The sequence below is a fragment of the Lithobates pipiens genome, unplaced genomic scaffold (genome assembly GCF_037356315.1).
Source record: "Lithobates pipiens isolate NorthernLeopardFrog02 unplaced genomic scaffold, aLitPip1_a1.2 Scaffold_30, whole genome shotgun sequence".
In the NCBI taxonomy this organism is placed as follows: Eukaryota; Metazoa; Chordata; class Amphibia; order Anura; family Ranidae; genus Lithobates; species Lithobates pipiens.
The window spans coordinates 33,452,991-33,471,000 of record NW_027507791.1 but is presented as its reverse complement, the minus strand read 5'-3'; the positions used below and the strand labels follow the sequence as shown (position 1 = coordinate 33,471,000).

The window sequence follows — 18,010 nt, the reverse complement described above, 5'->3', positions numbered from 1 at the left end:
AATCACTTTGTGTAAGGTGCGGAGATGGCGTTGGAATAATTACACTTCCTTTGTACCATCTACTCCACTGAGGACTTCTAGATCTGAATCTTTAGAAATTATAATGATGATCGATGTACACCGATTATACTGGATCCGGGGTCTGTCTTCTCTTACCAGGTTCATAGTTCTTGAACACTAAATTGTATTCCATTTTATTCCACGGCCAGAAGCTCATTGCAGGAAATGGATCTATAAAACGTGTTCTCACCAATGGACCACTGTATTCTGTATTGCCCTTTATAAACTGTAGCCTGACAACTTCAGATGTCAGAATGCTTCTCTCTGTGTGAGGTATTGTGACATCATAACCCAACAGATGTGATTGTGAATAATACTATATGATCACCATGTCAGAGATGTCATAGTGATCACAGGACTGGGAATCATGATGATTTGTTCCTAAATGAAGAGATTTGGATGTCACTTAACCACTTGAGATCCGCGCTATAGCCAAATGACGGCTACAGCGCGGATCTCCTTTTCCGAGACGACGTCAATAGACGTAGTCCCGTGCACGAGCACCCTGCGCGCCCCCTGAGTGGCGCGCGGCGCGCTCTGTGATCGGCGAGTCTACAAGACTCGCCTGATCACCGATCCGTGCAAGGGATCGATCCCGACCCCTTATCACGTGATCAGCTGCCAGCCAATGACAGCTGATCATGTGATATAACGGAGCCTGTAATCGGCTATTATTCCTCGTCGCTCTGACAGCGCGAGGAGAAAAAAAAAAAGCCGATCACCGGCGGCCGTGATCGGGACATCAGTCCCGATCACGGCCAGCCCTGATAGTGCCCACCTGCCCCCTGCCAGTGCCCACCTGCCCCCTGCAGTGCCACATTTAATAAAAGTAAGTGCCCCCCGTCAGTGCCACCCAGCAGTGCCCATAGTGCCACCCAGCAGTGCCCACAGTGCCACCCAGCAGTGCCACCCACAGTGCCACCCAGCAGTGCCCACAATCTGCCTCAAAGGTGCTGCACCCCAGTGCCACATATCCGTGCCCATCAGTGTCATCTGCCAGTGCCCAGCAGTGCCGCCCATCAGTGCCCAGCAGTGCCACCTATCCGAGCCACCTATCAGTGCCACCTATCAGTGCCCATCAGTCCCATCTATCAGTGGTACCTATCAGTGCCCATCCATGCCACCCATCCGTGCCACCCATCCGTGCCAATCTTTGCCCATCAGTGCCGCCTTATCTGTGCCCATCGGTGCCACCTTATCTGTGCCTATTAGTGCCGCCTTAACTATGCCTATTAGTGCCGCCTTAACTATGCCTATCAGTGCCCACCAGTGCAGCCTATCAGTGCCCACCAATGCAGCCTATCAGTGCCCACCAATGCAGCCCATCAGTGTCCACCAGTGCAGCCTATCAGTGCCGCCTAATCAGCACACTTCAATGAAGGAGAAAAATGACCCGTTTGCAAAATTTTATAACAAACTATTAAAACATGATTTTATTTTTTTTATTTTTATTTTTTTTTGCATCTTTTTTTGTTTGTTTAGCAAAAAATAAAACTCAGCTGTAACTAAATACCACCAAAAGAAAGCTCTATTTGTGGGAAAAAATGATAAAAATGTCATTTGGGTACAGTGTTGTATGCCCGGGCAATTGTCATTCAAAGTGCATCAGCTCTGAAAGCTGAAAATTGGTCTGGGACTAAGGGGGTTTAAGTGCCCAGTAAGCAAGTGGTTAATAATCAGAAACATACAAAGATGTACATTCCTAGTTCTCATCTGTAATATCACTTAAAGTGGTTCTAAAGGCTGAAGATTTTGTTTATCTTCTATGAAGATAAAGGAAAATTTCTCTTATGTTCATTGATGGACACAGCCTCTTCTTTATCCAGGACCAACACATGGTTTTATAGCAACACCTACAGGAGTAGAAACTAGGCAGAAAAAACATTGGCACCTCCTATGGACAGTCTTCCCTGGTCTTAAAACCCTTCTCTACTATAGGCCCCCAGACATTGTGTCTAGTGCCAGGAGTATGGATGTATTGTTTTATGCTGGGAATTTGTTTTTCCTTTGGATTTTTTCATGTGGGGATCTTCTATTAACTGTCCAATCACCCCAGTTTGACCAGCGAGATCACACAGACCACTAGCTCTGCTCTCGGTTGACAGCGACTATGCCCCATCCTGGACTGGGGTGGCCAGTGAGTTAAATGTCTCATGTGGACACATATGACTGGGCACCTATCCAGCATAGGTTCATATGGCTGCCATGTAGCTATTTTTGGCTGGCAGTTATTTTCCCGGAACCACAGCCACCATTTTACCTTCACTTTCGGAGACATCCTGCATTTGCCATGCTCAGTGCCCATTTTCCCTTAGACCAAGTGCCAGTATGGGCTGAGAGAGCTGGCTCAGGGTGGTCATGAATTGCCATTTTCTTGTAGCCCACAGAAGTGGCCTTCCCTTGGCTTCTGAGGGTCAGAGGACTTGGAAGTGGTCCCTAGCACCTGGTGGTTCAGTTCTGAGTGGTACACAGTGGCAGAGACATGTTGCTGACTTCTAGTAGCATATGGCAGCCTGTGGGGAGTCCTCCCCTGGTATCCCTCTATTTCCTTCTCTGCTGGGCAGCCTGGGGGTGGTCTCTTTCCTTTACCTTGGGGTCCCTAGTTGCAGCAGCACCTGTCGGGTAGTGCTATCCCTATGGACATGTAGAGGGAGGTCTCTCATACAGACCCAGGCTAAAGAATACTGATGTTGCTACAGTGCTCATGATGGCATGGGGGGAACCTCCTTTCCGGTGCGGTGCACTCCACCAGGGTGGTTAGCGGCTCCTAAGCATTCCAACATCAGGCATCTGCTTATAAAGTTTTTTTGTAAATCACCGTAAAATCCCTTTCTCTGAGTTAATTGATGGACACACCATCCACCCCTCTATGGAGTTTTGTGACTGGCTGGAGGCCTATAGCAGAGAGGGAGTTTTATACCCAGAAAGGACTGCCCATAGGAGGTGCCAAAGTTTTTTTTTCTACCTAGTGTCCTACTCCTGTAAGTGGGGCATTAAAACCCTGTATGGTCATGAATAATGAAGAAGACGCTGTGTCCATCAATTAACTCAGAGAAAAGGATTTTACGGTGAGCAACAAAAAATCTAGATTTTTGTGTACTTCATGGTATTTGTGCATCAAATAGTAACTGATTTGTTTTTTTGTCTATACATTGAACCTGCAATGATTAAAGCAGTTAAACACAGCTCACCTGTTATGATGTGAATGAGCCCCGGTGTTCATAGTCTGGGTACAGGTGCACTTTAACCACTTGCCAACCAACCGCCACAGTTTCACTGCGGCACAATTACACGGCTGGGCAAAACAACATTATGTTATGTTGCTTCGCCCTGTGGCCACAGGGGTGTGTGCCGCCAGAGGCACTCATGCACCCGCTACCCACCCTGGAGCTGATGCGAGTGCCTGGCGGGCACGATGACCATCGGGCTCCCACGATCACTCATGACATAGCGAGAACTAGGATCTGTGTGTGTAAACACATAGATCCCAGTTCTCTGAGGGGAGAAGAAACAGATCATATGTTCATATAAAGTATGAACAGCGATCTGTCATCTCCCCTAGACACTAGAAAACAGTTAACCCCTTGATCGTTCCCCAGTGTTAACCCCTTCCCTGCCAGTGAAATTTTTACAGTAATCAGTGCATTTTTATAGCACTGATCGCTGTATACATGCCAAGGGTCCCAAAATGTGTCAAAAGTGTCCGCTATAATGTCGCAGTCCCAATAAAAATCACAGATCGCTGACATTACTAGTAAAAAATGCTATAAATTAGGAATGTGTAAATTAAAGATTAATTCCTCAATTAATCGTTAATTTTTTTGATCGATCAAAATACTCACCTCTCCACCGGCTTCCGGGTCTTCAAGGAGTTCCATCGGACATCCTGTGACGTCATGGACATCGATGTCACCGGACTCCTCCCCCTTCCCCAAGTGCCTCCTTCTGCTAACAAAGGGAAGGGGGAGGAGTCTGGTGGTGTTGAAGTTCTGATTGAACGTAACGCATACGGGGGAGGAGCTATGCATTATTTCACCCACTGCTGCTCTATGGAACTAATACGATTGTTGGCTTTACATGCTGTGTTTTTATCATCTTTATGTGAGTAGTTTGTGTTTGAACATAAAAAAGAAATCTTATACTTAAGCAGTGAGCACTTAGATCTTTTTTTTCTACCCATGACCTGGCATCCTTGCTGAGATCTAAGGAGACATGAGAGAAGTTTATGGTCCGTGTTAACCCTTTTGATACCCGCTTGCATGGCCACCTGTTTGCACAGGAGTCTATGCCATAAGGTGAGAGGGATTAGTTAGACCGGGGGGGGATTGTCACGCTACTGTGTAAAAAAAAAAATACTTACGTCAGTGCTACAGTTTGAATTTAGAACGTATTTGTGTGAACCGTGAAGTTAAGTCATGGATTGTGGAAACTAGCTAGTGTCGGGTGATTGTATATTGTGTATACCACATTTACCACTGACTAATGCAGAGTTGCAATGCAAGGAGATCCGCTAGTAGTTGGATCTGTATGTGTGTTATAATTAATCAAAATTAGTCAATTAATCAATTAAGAAAACAATCGATTAATTGAACACAAACATTTTAATCAGTAACAGCCCTACTATAAATCTATCCCCTATCTATCTACCAAAAATATGTAGAAGGATACAGAATACAGAGATAGTGACACATGTGACAGGCTCAGTAGCAGGGAAGTAGGAGGAGGAAGAAGGACACCGGTCAGGGCAGCACGGCTATGATGCTGGAGATGTTCCGGTTGGGACAGCTAAAAACAACAAAAAAACAAGGCTTTACTCACCCTCGGGGGAGTCGGGATGGTGTCACCCCTCTAGTGGGTGTCACCCGGGTGTGGACTTCACCATTCTAGGGATACCACTAAGCCATGGCAGTGGGGGGGTTTACACAAACTTCAGTGACTATGCAAAGTTATAAAATAAAGAATAAGGTGCTATACATGTTCATATAAAAAAGGGGCAGAGGATCCGTCATTTCCGGGTCCATATTTTATACCCCACACCAGGCTTTGCCCCTTTGGAGTGAGACTTTTATCCATGTCTCCTGTGGAGTTATTTTTTTTAAATTTTATTATCTTCATACTGAGCACTGATGGTGGAAGATCTAGAAGTTTTTTCGCAGAGTATTCCGTTTTGGTGTTGGGATTTATTCACTTATGGACTTTATGCTTGCTTATTTTCTCATTAACTGCTTCAGCCCCGAAAGATTTTACCCCCTTCCTGACCAGAGCACTTTTTGTGATTCGGCACTGCGTCGCTTTAACTGACAATTGCACGGCCGTGCGACGCTGTACCCAAACAAAATTTATGTCCTTTTTTTCCCACAAATAGAGCTTTCTTTTGGTGGTATTTGAGCACCTCTGTGGTTTTAATTTTTTGCGCTATAAACAAAAAGAGCGACAATTTTGAAAAAATGCAATATTTTTGACTTTCTGCTATAATAAATATCCCCCAAAAATCTATAAAAAAAACAATTTTTTTCCTCAGTATAGGCCAATATGTATTCTTCTACATATTTTTGATAAAAAAAATCCCAATAAGCGTATATTGATTGGTTTGTCCAAAAGTTATAGCGTCTACAAAATATGGTATAGTTTTATGGCATTTTTATTATTCATTTTTTTTACTAGTAATGGCTAGGGATGGGCTGTCTGTTCGCCCATTAACTGAATAGCAAACAATTTGGGGTGTTTGCGGCAAATTTAAAAGGGATGGGAGAAATTGAAAGTGCTTATTTAAAAGGCTAATATGCAAGTTATTGTCATATAAAGTGTTTGGGGACCCGGGTCCTGCCCCAGGGGATATGTATCAATGCAAAAAAGTTTTAAAACCGTTTTTTCGGGAGCAGTGATTTTTTTAATGCTTAACCTCCCTGGCGGTATGATTATTTCGGATTTTAGGTGCTGAAAGTGGTACAATTATTTTGCATGAAAATTTGGCATTTTATATTGTAGTCCTGTAATTCTTAGGAATAACTCACTTAAATCTGTTCAAACCAGAGTCTAGCAGACATCCCGGGTATGATAAAATTTGAAAAATTAGGCTTGCCTTGGGATGAAGATGGCTGCTTAACTCCCTAGCTCCGTCTAGCCTGTGGCCTGTAATCTGACTAACGGGAAACTGAACCAGCGCACACCGCTCAAATCATGGGCACCTCTTCCCGGAGCCGTTCGACATCCCGCTCCCGCTCTCCGAGAGATCTTAGTACTCGCTCAGCTCCTACTATCCCGGAACTTTTCCGGACCCAAGGAGCAAACATGGCGCTGAACTCTCCCGCCCGTGGCCACGTCGGCATCACACTTACTCCTACGGACACACCGCCAGCGCCAGGACCCGCTCACCCTCCGCTCCATCAACACCCCAGCCTACAAGACCTGAGGGCGGTAGCAGCGGACATAAAAGATACGCTTACAGCAGCGATCTCTGACCTCCGCCGTGAACTCCATGACATCTCAGGCCGCGTACACGAGGTGGAAACTCAGGCCTCACAACACCATCAGGCCATACACAGAACCGACCGTCGCGTTGATACCCATACCATGCAGCTCCGGGACCTTCAGCGACACGTCGAGGATATTGATAACAGAGGCCGCAGGCATAACCTCAGGGTGCGCGGCCTACCTGAATCCATCGACCAAGAGCAGTTGATTCCGGCTGTGAGTTCCGTCTTTAACCAACTCTTGGACAGGCCGCAACAGACTGCCATCGCTATGGAGCGTATACACAGGGCACTGAGGCCCAAAGGCAAAGAAGCAGACCCACCAAGGGATGTAATCTGTCACATTGATGAGTTTGCAATCAAAGAAGATATCCTTAAGAAGGCCCGAGACCGACCAGGATTAACATACGAGGACAACCCTATTCACATCTTTCAAGACTTATCGGCGATCACATTGAGGCACAGGCGAGATCTATGCCCATTGTTAGATGTCTTGAAGAATAGGGACATACGGTACCGTTGGCGGTTTCCGTTCGCTCTACAAGCCACATACCTTGGCCGCACCGCCACCCTGAGGGTCCCGGAGGAGCTGGATTCGTTCTGCCGTGTGCTGGACATTCCATACATAGACCTCCCGAATTGGTATGCGGATTTCCAAATCCCGGCTCGTAGCTACCCAGACCATGAGCGCATGGACTTTCAAACCCCAAATCCACGGAGGCGCAGATCCCCATCTCTAAGCAGGGCAGGAGGAGGATCCAGCATCAGACACCCACCAACGAGCCCCTCTGCAGCACCGCTACCGAGAAGGGCACGCAGGGATCGTTAAGCTGGTCAGTATGTCATCCTCTGGATCAACCCATGTCTAACATTGTTGTTTCCCCAGTTACAGACTGTCATTACACCACGAAGGTTCAACTTTAAAACTCTCGTATATATCCTCCTTTCTACGCTAATAGAATTTCCATTTACATTGCTGTCACTGATCCTATCTCAACGCTACTAACCTGTCTATACCGCTAAGCTACTCTCACTGAAAGATGCAAGCACGTCTCCTTGAACCTCTTTTCTCACATGTAGACTAAGTTCCCTCATGTCAAGATCGAACACGTTCCTTTTATTTTGAAAACTCGGTCGGACATTACGAAAGTCATATACTGTCGGTGCTGCATTCGGACAGCTTTCCACCGACTTGGACGGAAGGGTACATTTCAGAAACTTGGCCTGCGAACGTACCCACGTACGGATGTATGTACGTAACTTTGCACCTTCGATCGAAGGATGTCGTTGCAACCTGAATATTATTCCGAACTTTTGCTCTCCATACCTTACATTGGCGCCCGAGCCCTTTCAGCACGACCGACTTCGGAATCCGTGGAAACAGCAGGATCCACATCCGGCAACTGGGACTGCATCTGAGCCTGGAGATATACCGAAAAGGATAAGACTATACTCATGAACTTGCACTGAAGGGCCTATTTACAGATTTACAGTAACGCTATATAAATGGGGCTTCATCCTGCTTTATTGAGACTAATAGCTCTGACAGCATATGTAGTGCTGCCTACGGGCTTTGCTGTGTCCATCCCCTATCAGTTACGCTGGAGAGGTACGAGGTATTGGTATTTTTATTCTATCCCAGGGGGTTGGACAAAGCAGACCCCACGTAAGCCTGAGCCTAGTAGTTGCGCAGGAGCGACAAGGGTGAGAGGCTCATTACCACCCCCTGACACATCTGGGCTCCTCCATGATGCCACAAGAGGGCCTCCCCTGAGGCGACAATACTTTTCATAATGGTAGAGCTGTCCTTTTCACTATGGTACTTGACATCTGACCTTCCATGTTATCATATTTATGTCTTTCTTTAAACCGAGTTATTACTTTATAGGCGGGGAGGATTGTACGTTGATATCAACGCACGAGAGTGAGACAGTCCTTTCGGGATTTCGGTATTGTTTGTTAATATTTTAGTTAGACATTGGTTCTGGTTTATGTTTTACACCCTAATCTTTAAGCTTCTGCTTCACTAGTTAACTGATAACAAGTCCACGGGCCAGGTCTTTCACACATTGATGTGATCTATGGCCTAGATAATCTATGTCACTAAAATCGCTCATAGCGACATGCACAAGAATTGAACAAAATGAACGGAAGTAATCTAATTAACTGATAGCCCATTACTATTTCAAGTTTAGGATTATATCCTATAACGACCTTGGGCATAAGTTGTAAGGCTAGCAGATGTTTGCATGACATCCCCCACACTTTATGGTAATTTCGTTTAACAGTTGTGGTTCTGGCCGCAGGCTAGACGGATTACAATTAATTTAGATACCGTACCAATTTAGGTATAAATCTCAGTTCTCTGGTACATGACGACGGAGAAAGTTGACCTTTTGTCACAATACCATCTTTGATAGAATTTCAACTCTATAGGCACTCCCTCTTCGTCCGGGGTGGAGTTAACCCCACTGCAGTGGTACCTTTCAAGTTTACAACAACACATACCCTACAACACCACTGACCCTATCTGGCGACTATACATACACAGTCCGGGTGTCCCTTTGGGGATTTCCAGGGACTTTACAACGCCAGTTATACCTTAGTTGGGTAGACTCCTGTTACTCAACTTCTTCCCTCACCTCGAGTCGACACGGTTCTCACTGCATCCCCTCTCTCGACATAGACAGAGGAATCTCTCAAAGTAAGCGAGTTCAGTGTTTAGTGCTTAATTCCACTTAGGTTAGGGAAAGACAAATTCTTTGCTGACTATAATACTATCACTCTTCTTTAAACTTAGCCCGAAGATGTCCTCTACCCTGAATCCAACAGTCCCCCTCACAGCTAAAATAATTTCACTTAACGTTAAAGGTCTGAACGTCCCGGAGAAAAGGTCCAAACTCCTCCTCACTATGCACAGGAATAAAGCAGACATCATTTTTCTGCAAGAAACGCATTTCAAGACGAACGCAACCCCAAAACTCCGTGACGATAGATACCCCACAGCCTTTCATGCAACTTCCCCTCTCACGAAGTCGAAAGGAGTCTCAATATTGTTTCAAAAAAATTGCCCCTTTCAACTCACTGATCAATTGATAGATGAAAACGGCAGGTTTATCTTCCTTAAAGGTCAATACGCTGGCACAACAGTTACCTTAGTCAACATATATGCCCCAAACACTCAACAGGTGGCTTTTTTCAAAAAGATAACGACCTTACTAATCTCCTTCCAGGAAGGAATTGTGATCCTGGGAGGAGACTTTAACGCCCCCCTTGTACCCATCCTCGACACATCCACCGGCACGTCCTCTCTTCCATATAGAGCCTTGAAGGCTATCAACTCATCCCTAACTACGATGTTGCTCCATGATACTTGGCGTACTTTAAACCCCGACTGTAGAGATTATACCTATTATTCAGCCCCCCACGACAGATACTCACGTATTGACTTTCTATTCCTAACACAAAAAGACTTACCGCTACTACGAAAAGCTTCCATAGACCCAATGATCATATCTGACCACCACCCAATTTCGATCACCCTACAATTCCCTATTGCCAAATCGTTGACTCCAATTTGGAGACTTGACTCCTCCCTACTCACCGACACATCCATTCAGGCAGAACTCAATACCCATTTGAAACATTTCTTTATTGAAAATAAAGATGAAGACACTTCCCCTTTAAATAATTGGGCGGCACATAAGAGTGTAATTAGGGGAATACTGATTGCTCTTAAGGCCAAACGCAACCGCGAAAGAAAGAAGCTATATTTAGACCTTACCACCCAAATTAAGAGACTCGAAGCGGCCCACAAACATTCCCAAGCAGTAGCTACACTTACAGAACTCACGGAAGCTCGAGCAAAACTCCTGGAATTATTAGATACGCAAACCAAACGCAAATATATTCTTTACAAGAAATCTTTTTACGAATATGGTAACAAAACTAGCAAGTTACTGGCCAGAGCTCTTCAAATTAGAAGAGCCGCCAATACCATTCATTCTCTGACCGATGTCACTGGCAGAAAAATACATAAATCTGAAGAAATAGCCAGCCAGTTCGTTAAGTACTATACAAAACTTTATAATCTAACCCCCTCGACACAGACGGTAGATCAATCGGCTTTACGACAAGAAAAAATTAAAGAATTTTTGATTCGCTACAGTCCCGATCGCGTACGACAGAGTGGCCTGGGACTATATGTCTGCAGTACTTAAAGCTATACATATCCCGCCTCGCTTGTTGAATTCAATTCTAGCTCTTTACTCTGTCCCCACAGCAAAGGTTAGGGTAAATGGCCATCTGTCGGACGCCTTCTCCATATCAAACGGTACACGTCAGGGATGCCCTCTATCCCCCTTGATGTTTGTTTTAACGCTAGAACCCCTATTAAGACGGCTCAGAGCTAACCCAGACATTAGAGGAATCGACATTAAAAATCACACATACAAGATCGCAGCGTTTGCAGACGATATTCTCCTCTTCCTATCCGCCCCACTGACGTCCATCCCCAACTTGTTACAAGACTTCTCGGACTTTAAGATGCTTTCCAACCTACAGATCAATTTTGACAAATCTAGTGCCTTGAATATATCATTGCCTGACTCGTTATGTTCGTTATGCCGTACTAACTTTTCGTTCAAATGGAAAGAAACTGCAATTACTTACTTAGGAATCCAACTCCCAGCTTCTTTATTAAACTTATACTCCTTAAATTATGCCCCGTTGATACAAAAGATTGGTGCCGACCTTCAGAAGTGGTCCCCGGAGAAATTTTCTTGGTTCGGTAGAATAGCCATAATCAAAATGAACATTCTCCCACGAATTTTATACCTACTGCAGACTATCCCAATAAAACTTCCTCCTACATTCTTCTCCACATATCGCAAATTGTGTACACAATTTGTCTGGAACAAACGTCGTTCACGCCTAAATTTCTCCAAACTTACTTTACCTAAATTGAAGGGGGGTACCGGTCTCCCAGATATATACAAATACCAGGTGGCTTGCCACCTTACCAGGATTATCGATTGGCATATACATGCCCCGTTTAAGGATTGGGTTCGTCTTGAACAGGCCATGTCCCCTGACCCATTAACTTCTCTCCCGTGGCTAGATCATACCTATCAAATGCGAACATATAAGTCCCACCCTCTGATAGCTCCAACACTACACTCTTTCCGTTGGGCGAATACTCACCACCACATCTCTTCCACAAAAGGTCCAATGACCCCCCTTCGAGGCAATCCAGATTTCCCTCCAGGTATCCTCCCTTCCTTTCCAACACTAAGGTGGCCATATAAGACAGTCAGAGCAACACATTTCTTCCGCGATAATGTTATCCTCTCTAGGGAGGATTTGGCATCTCTCATAGAGCAAGAAACCTTTCCATTATGGGCATACCTACAGATCCGCCATTTTCTACTTAATCATACAACCAGACCACAATGGTCCAGAGCTTTGACTACTTTTGAAGAAATATGCAACAAGGAAGAACCCCAACGCCACTTAATCTCGCACACATATCCACTGCTGTTTCAGGACAGCGATAAGCACAACCTCCATATACAGCAAAAATGGTCTACTGACCTTCAAATGGAAGTTTCTGAAATTGACTGGGATCATATTTATAGATGTGTCCATAAAGGATCGGTTAATGCCAACACACAAGAGACTGCCTTTAAAATAGCTTCCAGGTGGTACCTTACGCCCCACAAACTTCACATAATTAACCCCTCCATCTCCCAGAAGTGTTGGAGATGCAACACGGCAACTGGAACTTTTTTGCATATTTGGTGGTCCTGCCCGGCCATACAAACATATTGGTCGGAAATACACAAAACGATAGAAGAAGTCACGACCTACCATTTAGAGTACACCCCGGCCCAATTCTTGCTGCATCACTCAGACCACTCAAACAATTCCTACCTTAAGTCTCTAGCCATGCACATGGTCAATGCAGCTAGAGCATGCATTCCACGGAAGTGGCGCTCCCATGACCCCCCCCCGACTCCGGGATTGGTTTCAATGCATTAACAATGTAATGACTATGGAAGACCTAATCCACCAGGCCAATGATACTCCTGCAAAGTTCACAACTACATGGGCCTGTTGGATTCACTTTCAGACCTCTGATAAGTATAAACGTCTTATGCAGACCTGACAGCTAGGATTGGGGCATAGACCTCTTTCATAGGAATTTAACCCCTTGAAATGAAATCATTTATTATGTCACAGCATATAACCTCTTAGACTCCCTGGACTCAGATATCTACAAAACCCCTTCTATATTTTGCTCAATATTCATGTTGATTTGTTACACACACACTTTCCAATAGTTATTTACATAAGTCGTCATTTTCCTCTGTCTATACTCATAACGATTGATATGCCTTGGCAGGGATGCCCACTTCACACAAAACATCCTCAGAGACTCGATTAAACACCTATGATACACAGGTAGCAAGTTAGCTACCTTATAAATGTCACACGATACATTTTCTTTTGCTAGTGCTCCCCTTTATAGTTACGCATAGCATCCTGTTGTCTACTATTATATCCTGTCTTTCATTCAAGGCGCCTGTGTTCGCCTCTATGTTGTAACAAATGCCATTGATTTTTTTTTTTTTTTTTTTTTTGACTTCTGTTGATTATGCACTGTTTGAACTTTCTGTATTGTGATATGTATCCTCAATAAAATGTTTTTGAAAAAAAAAAAAAAAATTAGAAAAATTAAATCATATATTATAATATAGTAAATAACTATAAATAATTATACCAAATAATAAAAATTATTCAATAATGTAATCAAATCAAAAACACTGAAATTTGCTCAGTTGCAGAATTGTCGCTGTCATTACTTTTCAGTATTTGATGACGGACCTTCCCACAAATCGCTATCACTCAATTCTGCGAGTGATTCTAATTTATTATCGCTGTTTTCTAGCTGGTCTTAAAATCATTTTTGATGTAAAGGGACAGTTTTGGTTGCTATGGACAATCTCCAGTTTCCAGGCATAAAGAACAGTTTTTATAATATAAAACTGCATGCAGGACACTGGGCAGACCACTAGGGACAAAGGGGATGTGAAATAATTACATATAGCAATGTAATCTGTAAGATTACATTATACTGTATGTATACTGTGTGTTTCAGTTTTTGAATTTGGCGCCGATCTCCGTCCCCATGCGTCGCAACGCTCGCAGGGAACGGAGATTGGCTCCGTGATGAATCGAGCGAAGGGCGAGCCGCTCGTACAGTGCGGGGACATCGCTGGATCCAAGGGAGAAGGTAAGTAAACCTTCTGCATTCAGCGATGCGGTCCCGAGTCTGGCTCGGGGTTACCGCTTTTGGTACAAAACTTCCACCCCGAGCCAGACTCGGGAACATCGCCAGGGGGTTTAAAGTGAAACAATAAAAGTGAAATATTCCTTCAAATTTCGTATCTGGGGGTGTCTATAGTATGTCTGTATAGTAGCACATGTTTCCTGTGTTTAGAACAGTCCCTGCACGAAATGTAATTTCTAAAGGGAAAAAAATAATTTAAAACTACTTGCGGCTATTAATGATGAAAGTCATTGAAAAAAAATGGCATGGGGTCCCCCCAAATTCCATTACCAGGCCCTTCAAGTCTGGTATGGATATTAAGGTGAACCCTGCGCCAATTTGTTTTTTTAATTGTGTAGGGGTCCCCCTCAAAATCCATACCAGACCCTTCAGGTCTGATATGGATTTTAAGGAGAACCCCATGCCAAAGTTTAAAAAAACTGGCGTGGGGTTCCCACCAAAAATCCATACCAGAGCCTTATCTGAGCACACATCCTGGCAGGCCGCAGTAAAAGAGGGGGGATGAGAGAGAGCCTCCCTCCTGAACCATACCGGGCCACATGCCCTCAACATTGGGAGAGTGCTTTGGGGTAGCCCCTCCAAAGCACCTTGTCCCCATGTTGATGGGAAGGAGGGCCTCATTCCTACAACCCTTGCCCGGTGGTTGTGGGGGTCTGCGGGCGGGGGACTTACTGGGAATCTGGAAGTCCCCATTTAACAAATGGGACTCCCAGATACCGGCCCCCCATGTGAAATGGTAATGGGGTACATTGTACTCCTACCATTTCACCCAAAAAAGTGACAAAAAGGTAAAAAACACACACAGCTTGGCACAAGTCCTTTAATAATAAAAAAAAAATTCCAGATATGTAATCCTTCTATGATCCACAAACGATACAGCCTCTGATACAGCCTCCTCCATATAGAATGACGTGCGACTTGGGTGACAGTTCTTAAATAACCGAGGGCAGGGCCACCCGTGATGTGGACAGGTGACCCCGCCCCCTCTCATGCAAGAGGAAATGCTGGGGTTACCCGGTGACATGAACGGGTGACCCCACCCCCCTCTGATGTAAGCGGAAATGCCGGGGTTACCCAGTGACATGTACAGGTGACTCCACCCCCTCTGACGCAATGGGGTTTCTTGTGATGCATCAGAGGGGGCGGGGGTCACCCGTACATTTCACTGGGTAACCCCGGCATTTCCCCTTGCATCAGAGGGGGAGGATCACCTGTCCATGTCACGGGTGTCCCCGCTCCTTGGTTATTTAACCACTTCCCACCCAGCCAATGTACATATACGGCCGGATGGGAGCTCTCTACTTCTGATAGGACGTTCAGGAATGTCCTTCAGAAGGAGAGGGATCCCGCGCACGTATGCCCGCGCAGCGGCGAGATCCCGATGTGCTCGTGTCACCCGGACACGGCGCATCTTGGATCGGCAGGAGGGTTTCTGTGATTGGCCCTCCTGATCACATGACGACTGTGTCCAATCACGGCCGTCATGTGATGTAAACAAATAGCCGGTTGCTAGGCAAACGGCTCCTCCTCTCCTCACACAGAAGTCATCGCTGAGGAGAGGAGAGCAGATCGCTGCAGCCGGCTGGTGATCAGTGAGTATGAGCTGTTTTTACAGCTTTTCACTAACTGATCACCAGTCTAGTATAATACACACATCACCACACAGTATAAACACATGTCACCACAATACACGTCACCACACATGTCCCCAAATAATAAAAAGACACGTCCCCAAATAAAAAAAACACATGTCCCCCACATATGTCCCACTAAAATCACATGTTCCAATGATTATCTGCACACATATGTACGTGATCACCTGCACACATCTGTACATGATCATTTGCGTACATATGTCCGTGATCACACAAACCAATTATTATACACTTAACGGAATTTTTTTTACCAAAGACATGTAGCAGAATACATTTTGGCTTAAATTTATGACAAAATTAGATTTTATTGGATTTCTTTTAAAATAGAAAAAAGAGAATATTGTGTTTTTTTTTTTTTTCAAATTTCCGCTTTTTTGCGCTTATATCGCAAAAAAATAAAAAACGGAGTCGTGAAAAAATACCACCAAAATAAAGCTCTATTTGTGCAAACAAAATGATAAAAATTTCATTTGGGTACAGTGTAGCATGACCGCGCAATTGTCATTGAAAGTGCGAGAGCGATGAAAGCTGAAAATTGGGCTGGGAAGGAAGGGGGCGAAAGTGCCCTGTATTGTAGCGGTTAAGAACTGTCATCCGAGTCATGCATCATTCTGCTGGGTGCCTCTTTTGTAGGAGGCTGTATCATTCGTGGATTGTAGAAGGATTACATCGCTGGATATTTTTTTATTAAAGGACTTGTGCCAAGCTGTGTGTGTGTGTTTTTTTTTTTTTTTTACCTTTTTTGTCACTTTTTTGGGTGAAATGGTAGGAGTACAATGTACCCCATTACCATTTCACACGGGGGCGGGATCTGGGAGTCCCCTTTGCTAAAGGCGGCTTAGATATTCTGATAAGCCCCCCGCCTGCAGACCCCCGCAACCACCGGGCAAGGGTTGTGGGAATGAGGCCTTTCTCCCCATCAACATGGGGACAATGTGCTTTGGAGGTTACCACAAAGCACCCTCTCAATGTTGAGGGCATGTGGCCTGGTACAGTTCAGGAGGGGGGCGCTTTCTCATCCCCCCTCTTTTCCTACAGCCTGCCAGGTTGCGTGATCAGATAAGGGTCTGGTATGGATTTTTGGGGGGAACCCCACAACATTTTTTTTAATTTGCCACATGTTTCCCCTTAATATCCATACCAGACCTGAAGGGCCTGGTAATGGAATTTGGGGGACCCCACTTTTTTTTTTTTTTAATTATGGTTCAGGGGTTCCCCTTAATATTCATACCAGACTCAAAGGGTCTGGTAATGGACTGGGAGGAATCCCATGCCATTTTTTTCAATGACTTTCATCTGTACTGCAGGACCCAACAATTCATTAATAGCCACGAGTAGTTTTTTAAAGAGGAAGTAAAGGCAGTTGAAAGGAAAAAAAAGCAACCTGCAAGGCAAAGCTATAATGAGCTAGTATTTTTGTAAATATCTCCTAAACCGTAATAGGTTTAGGAGATATTTCTTCGACTTACAGGTAAGCCTTAATCTAGGCTTACCTGTAGGTCAAAGTGGTTTGTAAGGGTTTACAACCACTTTAAATCAACAGGTTTTATTTTGTTTACAGTGCATACATGCTACAGTGTACATTTTTCAGGTACGGTACATATCATACATAGCTTCAAATAACAGTTGTGTCTACATCTCAGATCCTTATCATCACATCGTGACATATCCATGAAATACATGGAATAAATAAGTACATGGTTACAGTATTTTGTGACTCGCTTTGTTACCCATGGGCTTGGTGATCCACATGCCATCAACTTTCCCATGCATAGTGCAAAGGTCAGGTTATGAGCAAGTGTCGGACTCCTGCAGCCACCTGTCCCAAATTTTATAGTATTTCTCAGGACATTCTCTATTGGTGTATATAAATTTTTTATATGGGAGGGTATTGTTTATTTCTGCCTTCCAGTCTGCTATGCTCGAGGGGGGCAAGTCCTCATCCATTTCCTAGCTATTACCTTACACGCTATGAATAGCGTCTCATGCAGAAATACCTTTGTGCACCTGTCAGTCGAGTCTGGCATGAGTCCTAGAAGGCATATTGCGTGTCACAGAGACACCGCTCGCCACCAAGGGGGTGAACAGCCATTGGACATGGCTGTTTACTACGTGATCGGCCGTGATAAAGTCACGGCCGATCACAGATGGTTACACCCCCACTGTGCACGGCGTGTGAGCACGCTGCACGTGCACGTCGGTGGCGCCGTGTTCCCAGGAACACTGCTCGTCACCGACGCTGGTAAACAGCCATTGGCCGGCTGTTTACCCATGTGCTCGGTTGTGATCCTTTCACAGCCGATCACTAAATGTAAACAAACCACGGTAACGAGATGTTACCGGGTTCTCCTCCTCACACACTGATCATGTGTAAGGAGGAGATCGTGGTAACATCTCGTTACCGCTTACAGTGTACACAAATCACACTGATTCCCCCCCAATAAAGAGGACCTGTCACCACCCATCAAAGT

At 44.8% G+C, this 18,010-nt stretch overlaps 2 protein-coding genes across 2 annotated transcripts in view; both read left to right on the top strand.

The window, feature by feature from the left end:
* LOC143942156 (uncharacterized) overlaps nt 1–18,010 on the top strand; it is a 1,285,630-nt gene that overhangs the window by 1,143,410 nt on the left and 124,210 nt on the right. The gene's annotated exons all lie outside the window — the stretch shown is intronic.
* The window catches only part of LOC143942638 (NACHT, LRR and PYD domains-containing protein 3-like), a 95,846-nt gene that overhangs the window by 56,526 nt on the left and 21,310 nt on the right, over nt 1–18,010 (top strand). The window lies entirely within an intron of this gene.